This window comes from Anopheles merus, chromosome 2R (genome assembly GCF_017562075.2).
Source record: "Anopheles merus strain MAF chromosome 2R, AmerM5.1, whole genome shotgun sequence".
Lineage (NCBI taxonomy): Eukaryota > Metazoa > Arthropoda > Insecta > Diptera > Culicidae > Anopheles > Anopheles merus.
In genome coordinates, this window is record NC_054082.1 from 60,826,125 (window position 1) to 60,842,890 (window position 16,766).

At 45.0% G+C, this 16,766-nt stretch overlaps 1 protein-coding gene across 3 annotated transcripts in view; it reads left to right on the forward strand.

Annotated features, from left to right (window-relative positions):
* LOC121603653 (chitooligosaccharidolytic beta-N-acetylglucosaminidase) overlaps nucleotides 1–16,766 on the forward strand; it is an 80,322-nt gene that overhangs the window by 1,342 nt on the left and 62,214 nt on the right. Inside the window, exons 2-3 of one of the 3 annotated variants that reach the window (XR_006006695.1) lie at nucleotides 14,269–14,422; nucleotides 14,499–14,538. The exons of the other annotated variants lie outside the window; for them this stretch is intronic. The gene's annotated coding sequence lies outside the window, so the exon portion shown is untranslated. Of the gene's footprint in view, nucleotides 1–14,268; nucleotides 14,423–14,498; nucleotides 14,539–16,766 lie in introns of those variants that run through there. 3 annotated transcript variants of the gene reach the window in all.

Sequence of the window (16,766 nt, forward strand, 5' to 3'; positions counted from 1 at the left end):
TGTTATGCTAAGTTCTTCTTCTTCATATTATTATTATTGTTATTATTATTATTATTGGCATTACAGCCTACGCGATCATGCCGGCTTTTTCAGGACTTGAATACCACGTAGCCGGATAGTCAGCCCTTGCTACGGCGGACGGTTCATACGCGGTTAAACCCATGACGGGCATGCTGTTACATAAGATGTGTGGAATGATGGCGGTGCTGCGGGACCGCTCCTATCCAGCGGGCCACTTGCATACTGCCACACTGTCTCCTGCCCGATACATACGCTGCAGGCAGGGGAAAGATGTACCTCCACAATAAAAAAACACCGTCATGAACTAGCGGCGGATCTAACGATAGGCGGACTAGGCGGTCGCCGAAGATCTCTAGTCTGTAGTATGCCGTATGTCTACAATTGGACAGAATACTAGCGACAAGGGTCCCCGGAAAGATGGTCGTTGTGGTCCCGTGGCTGGAGAAACATTTGCACCCCCTTCCCCTTCCCCTCCCCATGCCGGCAACAATTTCAGGGCCTGTGACCGATGATCGTAGGGGTCCCATAGCCCCCCCCCCCCCCCCTCCGCCGGCAATTTAAGTATAACTCGTCTTTCCGCCTTTCATGAACACCTTCCTTTCCGATGGATCATAACATTCCGGAAGAAAACACATTTGGCGAAAGTGTTGCACACACACACGCACACTAACACCGATGCGCAGACGGCTCAGCATATCTGTGTAATCTACACCATACGAAATCAAAAGCTCAGTGTAACAAAGTTATGCTTATTGCTTAACACGTTCAGTTCGATGGCAGGCCCCAGGGACTGCCAGTGAACTTTCCAGTATGCCGGTTTTACATTCAGCTTGCGTTCTAGATGCTGGTGGAACGGAAAGCTGATGAAAATCAGCTAAGAGCTGAACGTGTTAATGCGAATTAAGGTTCTGCGCGTTGCACAGCAAACCCTCCAGCATGAGCTAGCGATTTCGTAGTCATTTTTACATTGCAGCTTTTCAACTCATTGCGCTTTTTTGGTTTGATTTGTAAAAATGCAACTTCTTCGCCGCAAGGTTTGTTAACGGGTTTTTTAAGCGCCACAACAGCTCGCGAGCATTGAGCACACGCGAGAAAGAGATAGCGCTATGGTGGGAAAAAGCACGGACGACGGTTGACAGCGATTGGCCGTCTGGCGCACCAACACATCCGAGCCTTCGACAGCGCGCTCAGGCGAGGGGTATAAGGCGGAGCCAGGGACGGGTAGCTCGACGAGCTACTTGACAAATTTGCCGTTGGAGGGAAAAAGAAGGCATGAGAAAATTCTCCGAACGCCATGATTTCTTCCGTCGCTTTGCGCAGCGGGTTACGAGCACGAAATGTATCCCGCAGCACTTTAGCGTAGTAATAAGCCAAATCCAGTCCGCTCCTGGGGCACCGAAAGGATTGAATTTTACTAGTTGTAGACGGACTGTTACAGCTCTGTCTGTATCGGATAGAGCTGGGAAATCTAACGATTGGCTAGCACCAGCAAAATGTGAGAGGTACGGTGTTGTGAACGGTGAGGTCAAGGCTGGTGTATCTTTGTTTTACAAAAAGCTTGTTTGTTACTTCAGATTTTTATTTTTTCCTAATTCTTTTCTTGTCCTTTTTCCTAAGCCCCTCGAAAGGTCTAGAGAGAAAAATTGTTCGAGCTCGTTGGAGCGTATCCTTTTGACTCCTTAAAAGTTGACTAGCGGGAGGCCGCATTCGCTTGTACAGCTGCCATTTCCTCTTCTACGGACAAACCGTCGTACACGATATGGGAAGGGATATCCAGCTAAGAATGGCCAGACTCCCCGCTGTCAGTGTCTGCTCCATCAATCTCTTTCGCTTTTCCTGACGGTTCTGGCGATGCCGTTGCTGAAGTCTCGCCATCCTTGCTCGTATAGTCTCACGCTGTTCGCGGGGATGATGACGGCGACGGTGGCCGTTCGCCACGACGTACTTCCGTGTAGAGCCCTTCTCACATCATTCCGGGCATGCCGGACAGTGTCTGGGTCGGACCGATTGCCGGATTACTCCAACTTGGCTTAGGTGACAAGAATGATCCCAGCAGCGTTGTAGTTACGAAGTGACGCACTTGGCGGCTTCGCCACGTGCCAAACAGGTGCAGCATATGCATTGTCGAGTAAGCGAAATGAATTTGGGCTACGTTTGCCCATCTATTTACTATGTTAGTTAATACACCCGCTGTTTGGCCACTCAGTGTTTGGGGGCTGTACTTGCGATCAGATGGATAGTACACAATCTTAGTGATAAGCATTAGGAGATCAGAAACGATTGCATTTTATTGTTTAATTGTTTATTGTTTAATTGTTTATTACTCGTTCAATGGATAACAATGGATCCGTGTGAATGTTCTTAAGTCTAATATTAGTTTATGATAAGTTGAAAGATCATCTTAATAATTCGTTTGTAAGGCTGTTTTTAAAGGATTGCACTGAGGATCCAAAATCAAACAACTGACGAACTTCATTAAACACCCTAATCATAGAGTTGAGGGGGTCTCTAGATCCATATCCAGTTCGACTACAGTTCAGGGCAAGTAATGGACGAGAACGAAGCTGAACAGCAGGCGCGTAAAAGTTTAACTGCTGGAGCAGGGATGAACAGTCGATGTTACTTTGCAGTAAACCAGCCACAAACAGTTGTTGCGCGGTACGGCGTCTGATGTGGAGCGGTTGCAGTCCGAGAAGCTGAAGTCGCGTTTCATAAGGTGGTAACTGACTACCAGGTGGCCAAGGTAACAAGCGTGTTGCGTATCGGGATAAGCGACGCTGTATCGATTCCATTCTCTCAGAAAGTCTTTGGGTTGAGGGCTTCCAGCCAACACAGGCGTATTCGAGTACCGGGCGGATAATACCGCAGTATAACTGATACAAATTCGATCCTAAAAAAAGACCGAAGCGCGGAAACGCTAAACGGACCGATGAATTTGCTGACGCTGGGCCGTCGGACGAATAGCAATCTAGCACTGCATCCGGCGATGCACCTCGCTCAGCTCATCCTAGTCTCTCTATCTACTACCAAAATGTACGTGGTCTACGAACGAAAACTACAAATCTTTGCCTGGCGCTATTAGACTCAGAATATGATTTTATCATTCTCACTGAGACTTGGCTTACTCAGTCCATACCTTCTTCGCACTTCACTGACGATCATTATCATATCTACAGGTGCGTTAGCAATCTTTCCAACAGTGCCCTCTCACGCGGTGGGGGTGTTTTAAGTGCATGTTCCTCTTCTATACCGACATGTGAAATCGCATCGCCTAATACCATACTGGAACAACTTGGATCAAAACATTGCTGCCAGGTGTCTCTGTTTACATCGGCGTTGTTTACATTCCGCCTAGTCATGCGAATGACGCCGCAGTGATGAACGCTTTACATGATAGTGTACGTGAAATTTCAAGCCGCATTAAAGAGAGCGATTAATTATACGTATTCGGAGATTTCAATAAACCTGATATCAGATGGGAGCTGACTAATACATCAGAAGCCACCGATTGCTCTCCATGTTATTATGTCATGCATTATACACCTTTATGCAATTCCGTGGCTAATGCCGATTTCGTTGATGGGTTGCATAGTACCGGATTATTTCAGTTGAGTGGTATTGAAAATCAATCTGGGAGTCAATTGGATCTGGTATATATATATAACATATAAACATATTTATAGTTATAACATATAAACATATATGTTATAACTATAAAACATATATGTTATAACATATATGTTATAACATATAAACATATATATATATATATATGTTTATATATAGGTATATTTATTGAATTTCAAAAATCAAAAGTCTAGAAAATGTTTTGTGCGGGGTAAAATGATCTTGTTATGAGCCAAAATGATCTCATACGAAATGTTAAAACAAATCAAAACAAAGGGACAATATGAACCACACCATTGAACTTTAAGCTTTGGTAAAAGCTCTTGCATCTTGGTAGTAATATGAGAGTAGAGATTTAAGTTTAGTTTTACATTTTTTTATTAAATATATTAGTAAAGTACTAACAGATTTCAATAATTGAACGCGCCGTCAGTAATTTTTCTTGTTGCTAGAGTATAAATGTATCACAGTTTTATTCTTGTAAAGCTAGTATATTGTATTGACCTTATCTTATACTCATCAGCCTTATCAGCCTTATCATGTTTCTGTTGTCAAAACAAACCGACTATTTTACTCCAAGCTGGAACGACCTGTTTGGTCCAAGTGAAACATTTAAAAAAATTTAACTTTAAAACTTTACATTGAATTCAAATCACTACTTTATTTACGTACATCATACATAATTAAGATGTGCCTGGATACACATTCTTTTTCTTCTCTAATCATGTGTTACATTCTTACGAAAGCTGAATTTCCATACGGTGAAAATAACACAGTTTTTAACAAACATTTTATTTACTAATTTATTCTCCTATTTTGAAATATTAGGTTATGAATCATACATGGTGGGCTTTAAACATTGTATTTGATGTTTTTCAATCATTATAAGTCATATTAAATGTTGTCAATGCATGCAGGTGATCATTTCGCCCCACCTAACTATTTTGCCGCAGGATCCCCTATGTACAACTTACTTACTAACGGCCTCATACTAAAGTTATGAGTCGGAAGAAAGATGAACTTGCGTTGACGCTTCGCTTGGATGTTAAATGAAACTTGACGAAAGTGAGTTTCGTCAAGTGAGAATGAGCACGGTAGGAAATGATGAGTAGCGGGTGAGTTGCCACTCGCGTGAGTGGCAATCATAGAAAAATTATAAATAGGGCAATATAATGAATACAGGTGTCCCCCGAGTTACGACCCCCTCGAGTTACGACGATTCGCAGATACGACGATTTTGATTTTGACAGTTAAAAGTTGTCATTTGACAAGAAAATGATGTATTTTTTTGAATTGCTGGGCTGATAATCGTTATACACACATTTCCAAAGATTCCACAATTACCCTATCTTGAATATCTATATTGTGAACGGCTTTTAAAATATAATTATTACATTATCGAACATTATTATAAATAAAATACACGATATCATAAATTCCAACTCTTCAAATTCGGTTATAAACTTTATATTCATAGATATTCGACATACGACTTTTTCGACTTACGCCTTGCTTTGGGACATTTTTTCGGTCCCAAATACAGTCGTATCTCGGGGACACCTGTACACTTTCTCTTGCACTTTGGAAATTCAAACACATCTGTAACTATTCAGCCCACGCAAAACCATATCCGAAACGTTCGCGATTGTTCAACTTGCTTGTTCTATGTACAAATCTAATCTGTTTTATTCTACAATTATTATTAGCTTAACTTACTTCTCACAACTTTCTACTCTTCCTGATCCAGCTATTACTACCAAACTCTCATAATTATTGATACAGTGTTGTTCGTATAAATAAAATTTCAGGATTTTTATAACAAAACTTACTTCGTTTCTAGGACAAAATTAAATATGCGCTGTAATGAAACTCAGAGCACAATATTATAAAACTCTGGTGTTTTCGCTTTTATAACTACTTCCACAGTAGATTCAGATGAATTTCAATGCACGTGGACGTGATTGATAGGAATTATCGAAGAAATAACACTGGCGTAGGTTTGAAACAAAACTGCTAAGAATGCCTCTGCTGGTGAACTGACTGACAGAAAATATTTATTTACTGTGGCATCAGGACGTACATGTGGCAAGGGTCAGACACATTTTTAATTTATTTTAGTTCATCATGACACACTAATAAAATTAAAAGCAGAATGTCCAGGAAAGGGGTATGAAGATATTCGTGACATTTGACGTTTAACTGTTCGGCCGCACTTCCGTCGCGCTCCGTGAGTTTTCAGTAATTTTCTTGTGTTTTCTGCGTCGCATCGCATTGTTGCCTATTCTACGGACTATTAAACTGCTTCACATCATCGTTGCATCTTGGCAAATTGTTTAGTTGCACCGCAACTGTGGTTTCCTGCTGTTTTTTCCTGCTCGGCTTAGCAGTGTTGTGCTGTGATTACGCGTGATTTCGCGATGGCGGCTATTTGCTTCTCGTGTGCTGAACCGCTAGAGGCCACCGGCTGCATCATCAGTTGTGCACATTGTGACGCTACGTTCCACCGCGGCTGTTGCAAATTGCCCCCCGAGCTGATAGACGCAGTATTGTCCAATGTCGACCTGCACTAGAGCTGCATTGGCTGCACTAACATTCTTAAAAATCCGCGCTGCCGTTCGGTAAAAGAAATAGGCGCACAGGTCGGTATGCTGCGCGGTGCCGTCTTCTAGGCCTTGAACCTCTTTCGGTTAGAAGACGCAATGGACAGTCCTATTTCATCGCTGGATTGCTAAATGGCTCTATCGACTTATCGCCTTTGTTGCATCGAGTCGATATCTTTGCACCATCCCGAACACTTAGGTCTAGAGAAACTCTACGGCTCGCTCAACCCCGTTCCAGTGCTGGTCGGTCAGACCCTATGTTCCGCATGTCGGCTGTCTTCAACACTGTCTCGGATTGCTTCGACTTCGACATCTCAACTCAGTGCTTCAAGGAACGTCTCCGGCTTTTGCCGTGGCCACAGTGAATTGCGATGCAAATCTTGTTTTTGCTATGTTTTTTTTCAATTGAACTATAACTTATCTTTACTTATTTTAAACGTCCATAGGCCCGTTGAAGATTAAACAATAAATAATAATTCCTCAATCCTTGAAAGACTTCTACTCATAGTATCAAATAAATTATTTTGACAGCGTTATATCTAACACGGTTTTATCTGTTCCACTGGCTACATTAAAAACAGCGCATTGTTTCACTTGGTTTACATGGCGCTACAATATTTTCATACGACACTTTCATGTACTTTTATCCTGAATCAAATTTTCACTTTAATCAAAGAACGTTCGCAATCAAATGGTTCACAACGGTGGCATTCAAGTCCGTTCCGGAAAACTATGAGAGGTGCAGGTTAAGAGGTTAATCTTAAAATACATCGTCAGCCGAATGGCATGATACATTGCAAAAAAACATTTGTTGCCAATATCGCTTCTTGATGACCTCATCCTCCCGCACCGCAAACAAATATTAACACCATTCTGGGAATGATACTATAGTGTTATTTATTGAAAAATTATCGAGGCAAACGTGCATTTATTATTTACAAAAATATTTTATGGACAAGTTATGCCATGTCAGTTAAATTGATTAATGATTTCTCATGAAAAACTTTAGCACTTTGGCAATCGTTGTACTCGTAAACAGGAACTGCGTCGATTTGTCGTTCTTGTAAAAACAACAGGGTTTTTCAATGTTCTTATTTGTTTTCAAATACGATGCAAAGTACCCCTAAACCAGATAAAAAAGAAAACAACTGATTTGTGTGACATTAAGAAGAACGAATACTAATATTATCGCGCGAAAAATGTATGCTATTTCACAACATCTAAAACTTTGTTTTCCATGTATTACGTTGGTGACAGTCGTATGCAAAACTTAAAATAAATTCATTGCAACTAGACTTTAGTGTATCTTATCTTTATGAAATTTCGTATGCGACCTTCATTTTGCTAGTCTTATTGTGGTGTTAAAATAATGTTAATATTACATAATGGTTGCATTAAAAAAATGGACAAAAATTGTCGATTTTTCATGGGTTTATCTTAACCCGCACTAACAAAACGTTAATTGCACTATGAGTAATAGTATCCCATTAGTTAGCAGACTAAATTTGACACCTCTATCAGTCGAACTCTAACCATGATGGCCAAAAAAGTGAATCAAAAGCGTGCGCGATCAAAAGAATGACACACTATAGCATCCAAAACCGTTCCGGACTTCGTGCGGAAGTTTGTGGACGTCGTGTATGTGAAATGGGGAAGAGTGAGGAACCCGCTGTGCAAAGCGACGGAAGGCGTTATGGCGTTCTGAGAATTTTATCATGCCTTCCTTTTCTCTCCAACGGCAAATTTGTCGAGCAGCTCGTCGAGCTGCCCGTCCCTGGCTCCGCCTCATTCCCCTCGCCAGAGCACGCTGTCGAAGGTTTGGATGTGTTGGTGCGTCAGACGGCCAATCGCTGTCAGCCGTCGTCCGTGGTTATTCCCTCCATAGCGCCATCTCTTTCTCGCGTGTGGTCAATGCTCGCGAGCTGTTGTGGCGCCTAAAAATGCCGTTAACAAACATTGCGGCGATGAAGTTACATTTTCACAAATCAAACCAAAAAATCGCAATGAGTTCAAACGCTGCAATGTAAAAATGACTAAGAAATCGCTAGCACGATAGAGGGTTTGCTGTGCAACGCGCAGAACCGTAATTCGCATTAACACATTCAGCCCGGCGCTGATTTTCATGAGCTTACCGTTCCCCCGGCATCTAGAACTCAAGCTGATTGTGAAACCGGTATACTGGAAAGTTCACTGGCAGTCCCTGGAGCCTGCCATCGAACTTAACATGTTAAGCATTAAGCATAACTTTGTTACACTAAGCTTTTTTGCTTTCGTATGGTATAGATTACACAGATATGCTGAGCCGTCTGCGCAAGGGTGTGTGTGCCAAAACTGTCGCCAAATGTGTTTTCTTCCGGAATGTTATGATCGATCGAAGGAAGGTGTTCATGACAGTGGCGGAGTAGGGGAATCGGGGGCGCCCTAGGCGGAAAGACGAGTTGAAGCCCCTGTAAATGGTAGCTGATGACGGGGAGGGGGGGTACTGGCATACAGCTGTTATGAGATTTAACATTATACTTAAATTGCCAGCCGGGTGGGGGGGGGGGATTGGCGATGGAACCCCTACGATCATCGGTCACATGTCCTAAAATTATTGCTGGCGGGGGGAGGGGGGGGGGGGGGAGGGAGATCAGAAGGTTCTCCAGCGACGGGCCCTTGTCGCTAATAATCTGTCCACTCGTAGACATACGGCATACTACAGTCTAGCGATATTCGGCGACCGCCTAGTCCGTCTACCGTTAGATCCGCCGCTGGTTCATGACGGTGGTTTTTTGTTGTGAAGGTGCATCCTTCCTCCTGCCTGCAGCGTATGCATCGAGCAGGAGACAATGTGACAGTATGCAAGTTACCCGCTGGATAGGAGCGGTCCCGCGGCACCGCCGTCATTCCTCACATCTGCATGCCCGTCGTGGGTTCTAACCACGTATGAACCGTCCGCCGTAGCAAGGGCTGACTATCCGGCTACGTGGTACTCAAGTCCTGAAAAAGCCGGCATGATCGCGTAGACTATTACGCCAATAATAATAATAATAAGAAGAAGAAGATGAACTTAGCATAGCAGTCCACACTCGGGGAAGGTTTTTGTTTTGACTTTGGTGCTGCCGGGTCTACCGCTGTGGCGCGACAAATGCACGGAATTCAGTCGACTAAAACATGAACCTACCGATCCGAACCCATTCCAAGGCAATGCCGGTCAATCGGCGTCATGATAACTTCTCCAAACCAACAAGCCGCCAGATTCTGGACGGGCAGGTGCAGCACCATATGCGCGAAAGAAATGTGCTACATATCACATGCACGTTTGCTTCGATCGTGTGCCTTTTTAACACCCCCATCAGCAGAACCGATCGCAAAGATCGTGGTGCCAATCCGATAGTTGTGTTGTCACTCAGGTAGTGAAATCGAAAATGCATGGACTTTGTAGCCGCAGTGGATGAAAATGTACGCATCAGAATCAAATAGTTTTGGGGTTTCCACACGCACGCACACACACACACACACACAAAAACACACTCACATGCACGCGAGTACGCACGTACGCACACACACACGCACACATGCACGTACGCGTGTACGCGGGCAGGCACCCGCGAAAGCGCAAACGCCAGCACGCGCTGGCCAGTGCAGATTTTGGCTGGTCTCCCGCGCTGGACTTCAGCGATTCCTGCGCTGGGTCGAGCAAGTTTAGCGCCATCTGTTGGCGAAATGGACGAACTATTTATGGCGGCGGAGCAAAAACAACGGTCAAAAAATTTAAAATTATTGGCGCCCATTTTTTCGTCCGCTTCTTCCCCCTCCCTCACCCTGCCTTGCCTTACTTGCGCTTCAGCTCGTGCCTTCCGCCGCCAGCTGATTGGCTGTAGCGGTGTATGCGTTGATACTTATATATGCATTGCGGTTGTGTATTGTTGTTATTGGTGGGTGTTAGCATTTATTAATTTGTGTTTGACCTTGAGACGCTGTGGGAGAAGCTGGATTGGGATTCAAAGTGTTATCGGTGTATTGATGGTTTATTTTATTTCGTGCCGTTGCTGATGAGACCATTCGATGCCCCTGCCAATTGAGGGTGAAGAAGCCTATTTAACACAAGGGTAGGAGAACGTCTAACACTAATCAAATATTTTTTAATTTGAACATGTTTAATGCTTCAACGACCTTCTATGCATCATGTAGCACAGTGTATAGTGGCTATAATTTTTTTGTAATTTGCCGAAATCTGTCTCCAGTTTTTGGGTCTCGACACACACACACACACGCATACAGCGCGGGGAAAGTGACCGTTCACTCTATCATGCCGCGATCCCCCACCCCGCCCGGCGCTTTGGATGAGGATGCGATACAAGAAAGCTGAACCAGCCGTTCTAGCGATACGGTAGCCGTAATCGATCATTCGAGGAGGGGGGGGTGGTCTGGTGGGGGGGGGGGAGTGCGTGCTTGCGTTCGCGCTTTCGTGGGTGCGTGCTTGCGTTTGCGCTTTCGCGGGTGCCTGCCCGCGTACACGCGTACATGCATGTGTGCGTGTGTGTGTGCGTACGTGCGTGCTCGCGTGCGTGTGTGTGTGTTTTTGTGTGTGTGTGTGTGTGTGTGCGTGCGTGTGGAAACCCCAAAACTATTTGATTCTGATGCGTACATTTTCATCCACTGCGGCTACAAAGTCCATGCATTTTCGATTTCACTACCTGAGTGACAACACAACTATCGGATTGGCACCACGATCTTTGCGATCGGTTCTGCTGTTGGGGGTGTTAAAAAGGCACACGATCGAAGCAAACGTGCATGTGATATGTAGCACATTTCTTTCGCGCATATGGTGCTGCACCTGCCCGTCCAGAATCTGGCGGCTTGTTGGTTTGGAGAAGTTATCATGACGCCGATTGACCGGCATTGCCTTGGAATGGGTTCGGATCGGTAGGTTCATGTTTTAGTCGACTGAATTCCGTGCATTTGTCGCGCCACAGCGGTAGACCCGGCAGCACCAAAGTCAAAACAAAAACCTTCCCCGAGTGTGGACTGCTATGCTAAGTTCATCTTCTTCTTATTATTATTATTATTATTGGCGTAATAGTCTACGCGATCATGCCGGCTTTTTCAGGACTTGAGTACCACGTAGCCGGATAGTCAGCCCTTGCTACGGCGGACGGTTCATACGTGGTTAGAACCCACGACGGGCATGCAGATGTGAGGAATGACGGCGGTGCCGCGGGACCGCTCCTATCCAGCGGGTAACTTGCATACTGTCACATTGTCTCCTGCTCGATGCATACGCTGCAGGCAGGAGGAAGGATGCACCTTCACAACAAAAAACCACCGTCATGAACCAGCGGCGGATCTAACGGTAGACGGACTAGGCGGTCGCCGAATATCGCTAGACTGTAGTATGCCGTATGTCTACAAGTGGACAGAGTATTAGCGACAAGGGCCGCCGGAAAGATGGTCGTTGGGGCCCCGTCGCTGGAGAACCTTCTGATCTCCCCCCCCCCCCCCCGCCAGCAATAATTTTAGGACATGTGACCGATGATCGTAGGGGTTCCATCGCCAATCCCCCCCCCCCCACCCGGCTGGCAATTTAAGTATAATGTTAAATCTCATAACAGCTGTATGCCAGTACCCCCCCCTCCCCGTCATCAGCTACCATTTACAGGGGCTTCAACTCGTCTTTCCGCCTAGGGCGCCCCCGATTCCCCCTACTCCGCCACTGTCATGAACACCTTCCTTCGATCGATCATAACATTCCGGAAGAAAACACATTTGGCGACAGTTTTGGCACACACACCCTTGCGCAGACGGCTCAGCATATCTGTGTAATCTATACCATACGAAAGCAAAAAAGCTTAGTGTAACAAAGTTATGCTTAATGCTTAACATGTTAAGTTCGATGGCAGGCTCCAGGGACTGCCAGTGAACTTTCCAGTATACCGGTTTCACAATCAGCTTGAGTTCTAGATGCCGGGGGAACGGTAAGCTCATGAAAATCAGCGCCGGGCTGAATGTGTTAATGCGAATTACGGTTCTGCGCGTTGCACAGCAAACCCTCTATCGTGCTAGCGATTTCTTAGTCATTTTTATATTGCAGTGTTTGAACTCATTGCGATTTTTTGGTTTGATTTGTGAAAATGTAACTTCATCGCCGCAAGGTTTGTTAACGGCATTTTTAGGCGCCACAACAGCTCGCGAGCATTGACCACAAGCGAGAAAGAGATGGCGCTATGAAGGGAATAAGCACGGACGACGGCTGACAGCGATTGGCCGTCTGACGCACCAACACATCCAAACCTTCGACAGCGTGCTCTGGCGAGGGGAATGAGGCGGAGCCAGGGACGGGCAGCTCGACGAGCTGCTCGACAAATTTGCCGTTGGAGAGAAAAGGATGGCATGATAAAATTCTCAGAACGCCATGATTTCTTCCGTCGCTTTGCACAGCGGGGGCCCCTCTAGGAAAAAATTCGCGGTTTATTAATAGTTCGGCCGAATCGAGTGGTGTACGGTTTTTCGGCGGGGACTGTCGCAGTACATTCTGAGAGAGGATCTTCTAGCGCGGTTGGTTTATCCGGTGTGTCTATGTGTGCGGCTTTTACGCGATCGATCGACACTTTGACGTTCCGTCCTCTATCACTAAAGACGAAAGTTTTTAGTTTTTTACGCACGATTTTAAACGGGCCGCCGTACGGAGGTGTTAGTGATGGGCGCACGGAATCTACACGGAGCCACACATGCGTGCAGGATTGGAGCTGTGGTTATACATATGGTTGGGCTTTGTTGTGGTGCTGCGTTTGCGTTGCTTTAATCTGACTCATGATTTGCTTCAGGCTTTCGACGTATTCAGGAGTGACTTTGGCTACAGTTTTGCTTGTGTCAAAGAACTCGCCGGGTAAACGCAACGTCGTTCCGTACGTTAGCTCTGCCACGGTTGAGCCGATATCTTTTTTAAGAGATGACCGTAAGCCTAGTAGAAAGATAGGCAGTGCGTCGGTCCATCGTTTACGGTTGTGGCACATTATTGCGGATTTCAGTTGTCGGTGCACTCTTTCTATTTGCCCATTAGCTTGCGGATGATATGGTGTTGTACGCAAGTGATCTATTCCTAACGTTTCAAAAATTCGTTTGAATAAATCCGACTCGAATTGCCAAGGCACGCCGAATCTCGCTACCCAATGCGTAACGAAAGCTTTTGCCACGGTTTCTGCGGTCATATTCGCTAGTGGAATCGCCTCTGGCCACCGAGTGAATTTGTCTATCATTGTTAGACAATAAAGATTCCCTTCTGATGGTGGAAGTGGCCCAATTAAATCGATGTGCACGTGATAAAATCGGTGGTCTGGTACGTTTATGTGATTTATCGGCTTGTAATTGTGGCGAATTATTTTTGTTTTTGGCATGCTAGGCAGTGTGTTACGAAGTGCTTGCAATCTTTCCGAATAGAAGGCCAAACGAATCTTTCGGAAACCAAATGAGTGGTGGCTCGTTTTCCCGGGTGTGATGTGTTATGCAGTTTCTCTATAATTTGGTTCCTGAAGTGCAAGGAAGTGCACATGTTTGCAGTGGAAGTGTCGCAAAAAAGTGTTGTTTTTGTTCCAGGCATTACTAGCTCTTTCAGTGCTAATGTTGAGTTTGCAGGTGCTTGTTTCATGTATTGTATCATTTCAGTGTCAGTGCGTTGAAGCTTCGCCATGTGTTCGTAATCGATCGTATCAGTGTTAGTGCGTTGAAGCTTCGCCATGTGTTCGTAATCGATCGTGTCAGTGTTAATCGCGTCAACCCCCCAAGTAGCAACCGAAGCTTTTTTCTCCCAGTTTCAACCCCCTCATGTCCACAAACTGCCTTCGCTTACTATTCCTATCCCGTTTCTACATTCCACAACGTTTGTTGCGTTCTCACTCATCAGGGTGTTAGTCAATTCTCTCTTGCCACACGAAGAGAATTCTCCTGCACACTTCGTGTGTTTGATTCTACCCATCCCTGTTGAACACACGTCATTTTCTTCCATCGCACTCATCAGGGTGTTTGCTCTTTTCCATCCAAGCCAAAGAGCGACTTTAGTGTGCTCTGAACCGTGGAGTGTGTGTTTGTGTGCTGCGTGAACTATTTTTCCTGCGTGAAACACTTTCCATACTGCGCCATCCGCGGTGTTCTTTCTGCTTTATCGGAGGACAAATTGTTATCATCTAATTGTTTCGGTAAGTGTCCTTTTCTAAGTGTCTAGTGTTATGTGACATTTATTCTAATTAAAACATTGCACTTTACATGTTTCAGATGTGTGCTGCTACCGCTAGCTGTTCTCCAAACCTCTTCAAATTGCAACACTGTGTGCACAGGCGTTCAAGGTTCAATTGATCCTCGAGCACAAAGGTAAGTTTGTCACATCTTTAAATCAAGAGTAATTTTTTTTAACAAAATGTGTCTATTAATTGTGTACTTTCATCAACAGCCTTCATACAACACCGCGGTTGAGACGCGCCAAATCTGATGACATCTTTCCTGAACCAAGCAGGCTGAACACGCGCACCGCCACGGGAGCCAGCGTACTGTAAAGAGGGAAGAAGAAAAGACAGAATTGGAAACAGTCGCGCCAGGCTTCCAACCACCGTGTGTGTGTATGTAAGTATGTGAGAACACATGTGTGAATCCTCTTGTGGGAATTGCAAAAAGAAGAGAATAAAGAGTGTGAAGCAGCTAGACTGCCGCAACCAAATCAAGAGAGTGAATTCTCATTTCAATCCGAAAAACTGGGAGAGAGTGATGACATGCGAGAGAGAATAAAACTAGAAACACGAGAGAGGGCCACACGAAGCGCTTTCGGGTTTTTTCGCCTTCGCGCACATTTTGCTTTATGCGCGACTAAGTGAGCCTTGATGAGCGCGATGGCTCCCATACAAAGGCCTTCGGCTTTGCTAGCTGGGCCGACTAAGCATGTCTGCGATTTTGTTTTGTTCACCAGAAACGTGACGAATGTCTGTGGTGAACCTGCTGATGAAACAGAGTCGGCGCTGTTGTGTAGGATTGGCTCTTTCCGGGCGTTGTTGAAACGCGGTTACTAGTGGTTTGTGGTCAGTGTACACACAAAATTCTCGTGCCTCTAGCAAATCTTTAAAGTAGCGTATGGATTCGTATATGGCATACAATTCTCTGTCGTACGTACTGGCTTTCTGTAGACAAGGACAAGGACATTTGGAGAAAAATGCTAGAGGCTCGGGACCCTCTTTGCCAATCTGTTGTAGTACGCCGCCGATAGCATTATTCGATGCGTCTACATTTAGAGCGAGCTAAGCGTGCGGTGAAGGATGCGCAAGGATTGCGGCATTTGCCAGATCTTCTTTGCATTTCGTAAAGGCTGCGTTTGCTTCATCATTCCAGACTAGCTTTGTTGTATCGTTCTTCTTGTTTCCCTTTATCAATTTTTGCAAAACGTTTTGTTTGTGTGCGGCGTGTGCCATGAAACGGCGATAAAAGTTAATCGCGCCGAGAAATCGTTTAAGCTGTTTAGCTATCGTCGGCTTAGGGAAATCGATTATGGTTTGAACTTTTTCTTTTTTTGGACTTATGCCTTCGGCAGTTATGTCCCTAGGAAATTCACACAAGATTGTCCAATTCGGCATTTTTCTGCGTTGATCGCTAAGCCATTGTCGCGTAAGCGTTGGAAAACAGTTCTCAGGTGAGCTTTGTGTATTTCGGCATTTTTCAATGCGATACATATGTCGTCAATGTATGGGAAAACAAAGTCTAAGTCTCCAAAAATCGCATGAAGGTGGCGTTGAAGCGTTTGCCCTGCGTTCCTTAAACCAAAGGACATGAACATAAACTCATACAGGCCGAACGGGGTCGTTATGGCCGTCTTCGGTATGTCATCTCTCGCTACAGGTATTTGGTGGTACGCTCTCTGGAGATTGATACACGTAAAAATGTGAGCACCGCTGAGTATGTTACTCACGTCCTGTATGTTCGGGACGGGATAGCGATCGGGAATTGTAACGGCGTTAAGACTTCGGTAGTCTCCACACGGTCTCCAAGTGCCATCTGATTTTTTAACCATGTGCAACGGGCTTGCCCAGTTGCTTTTTGACGGTCGACAAATACCCTGCTTCACGAGGAAATGAAACTCAGCCTTAGCCTCCTTCAATTTGTCAAAAGGCAACCAGCGCGGGCGACTGAATACTGGTGGGCCCGTTGTTAAAATCTAATGCTCGACCTTGTGGCAAGGTTTTTTCAACTGGTTTAGCTTGGTGATATCGCTGTACTCATGCAATATTGGGACGAATGGATTTTGGGTCGGGAAAGCTTTAATGGTAGGTGAATCAGCTGCATTTATGTTGAGAATCTCGCTTTTCGTTCTATTGTCTACTAATCTCTTTCTTTTCACGTCGACGAGCAAATCAAAATGGCCGAGAAAATCTGCACCGATGATTGGGCTGCCCACATCGGCGATTACAAACTCCCACGTGAACTTTCGTGCTAACCCACGGTCAACAGTTAAACGTTTTGTGCCGAAAGTTGCTATCGTAGTGTTATTCGCGACGAATAGTG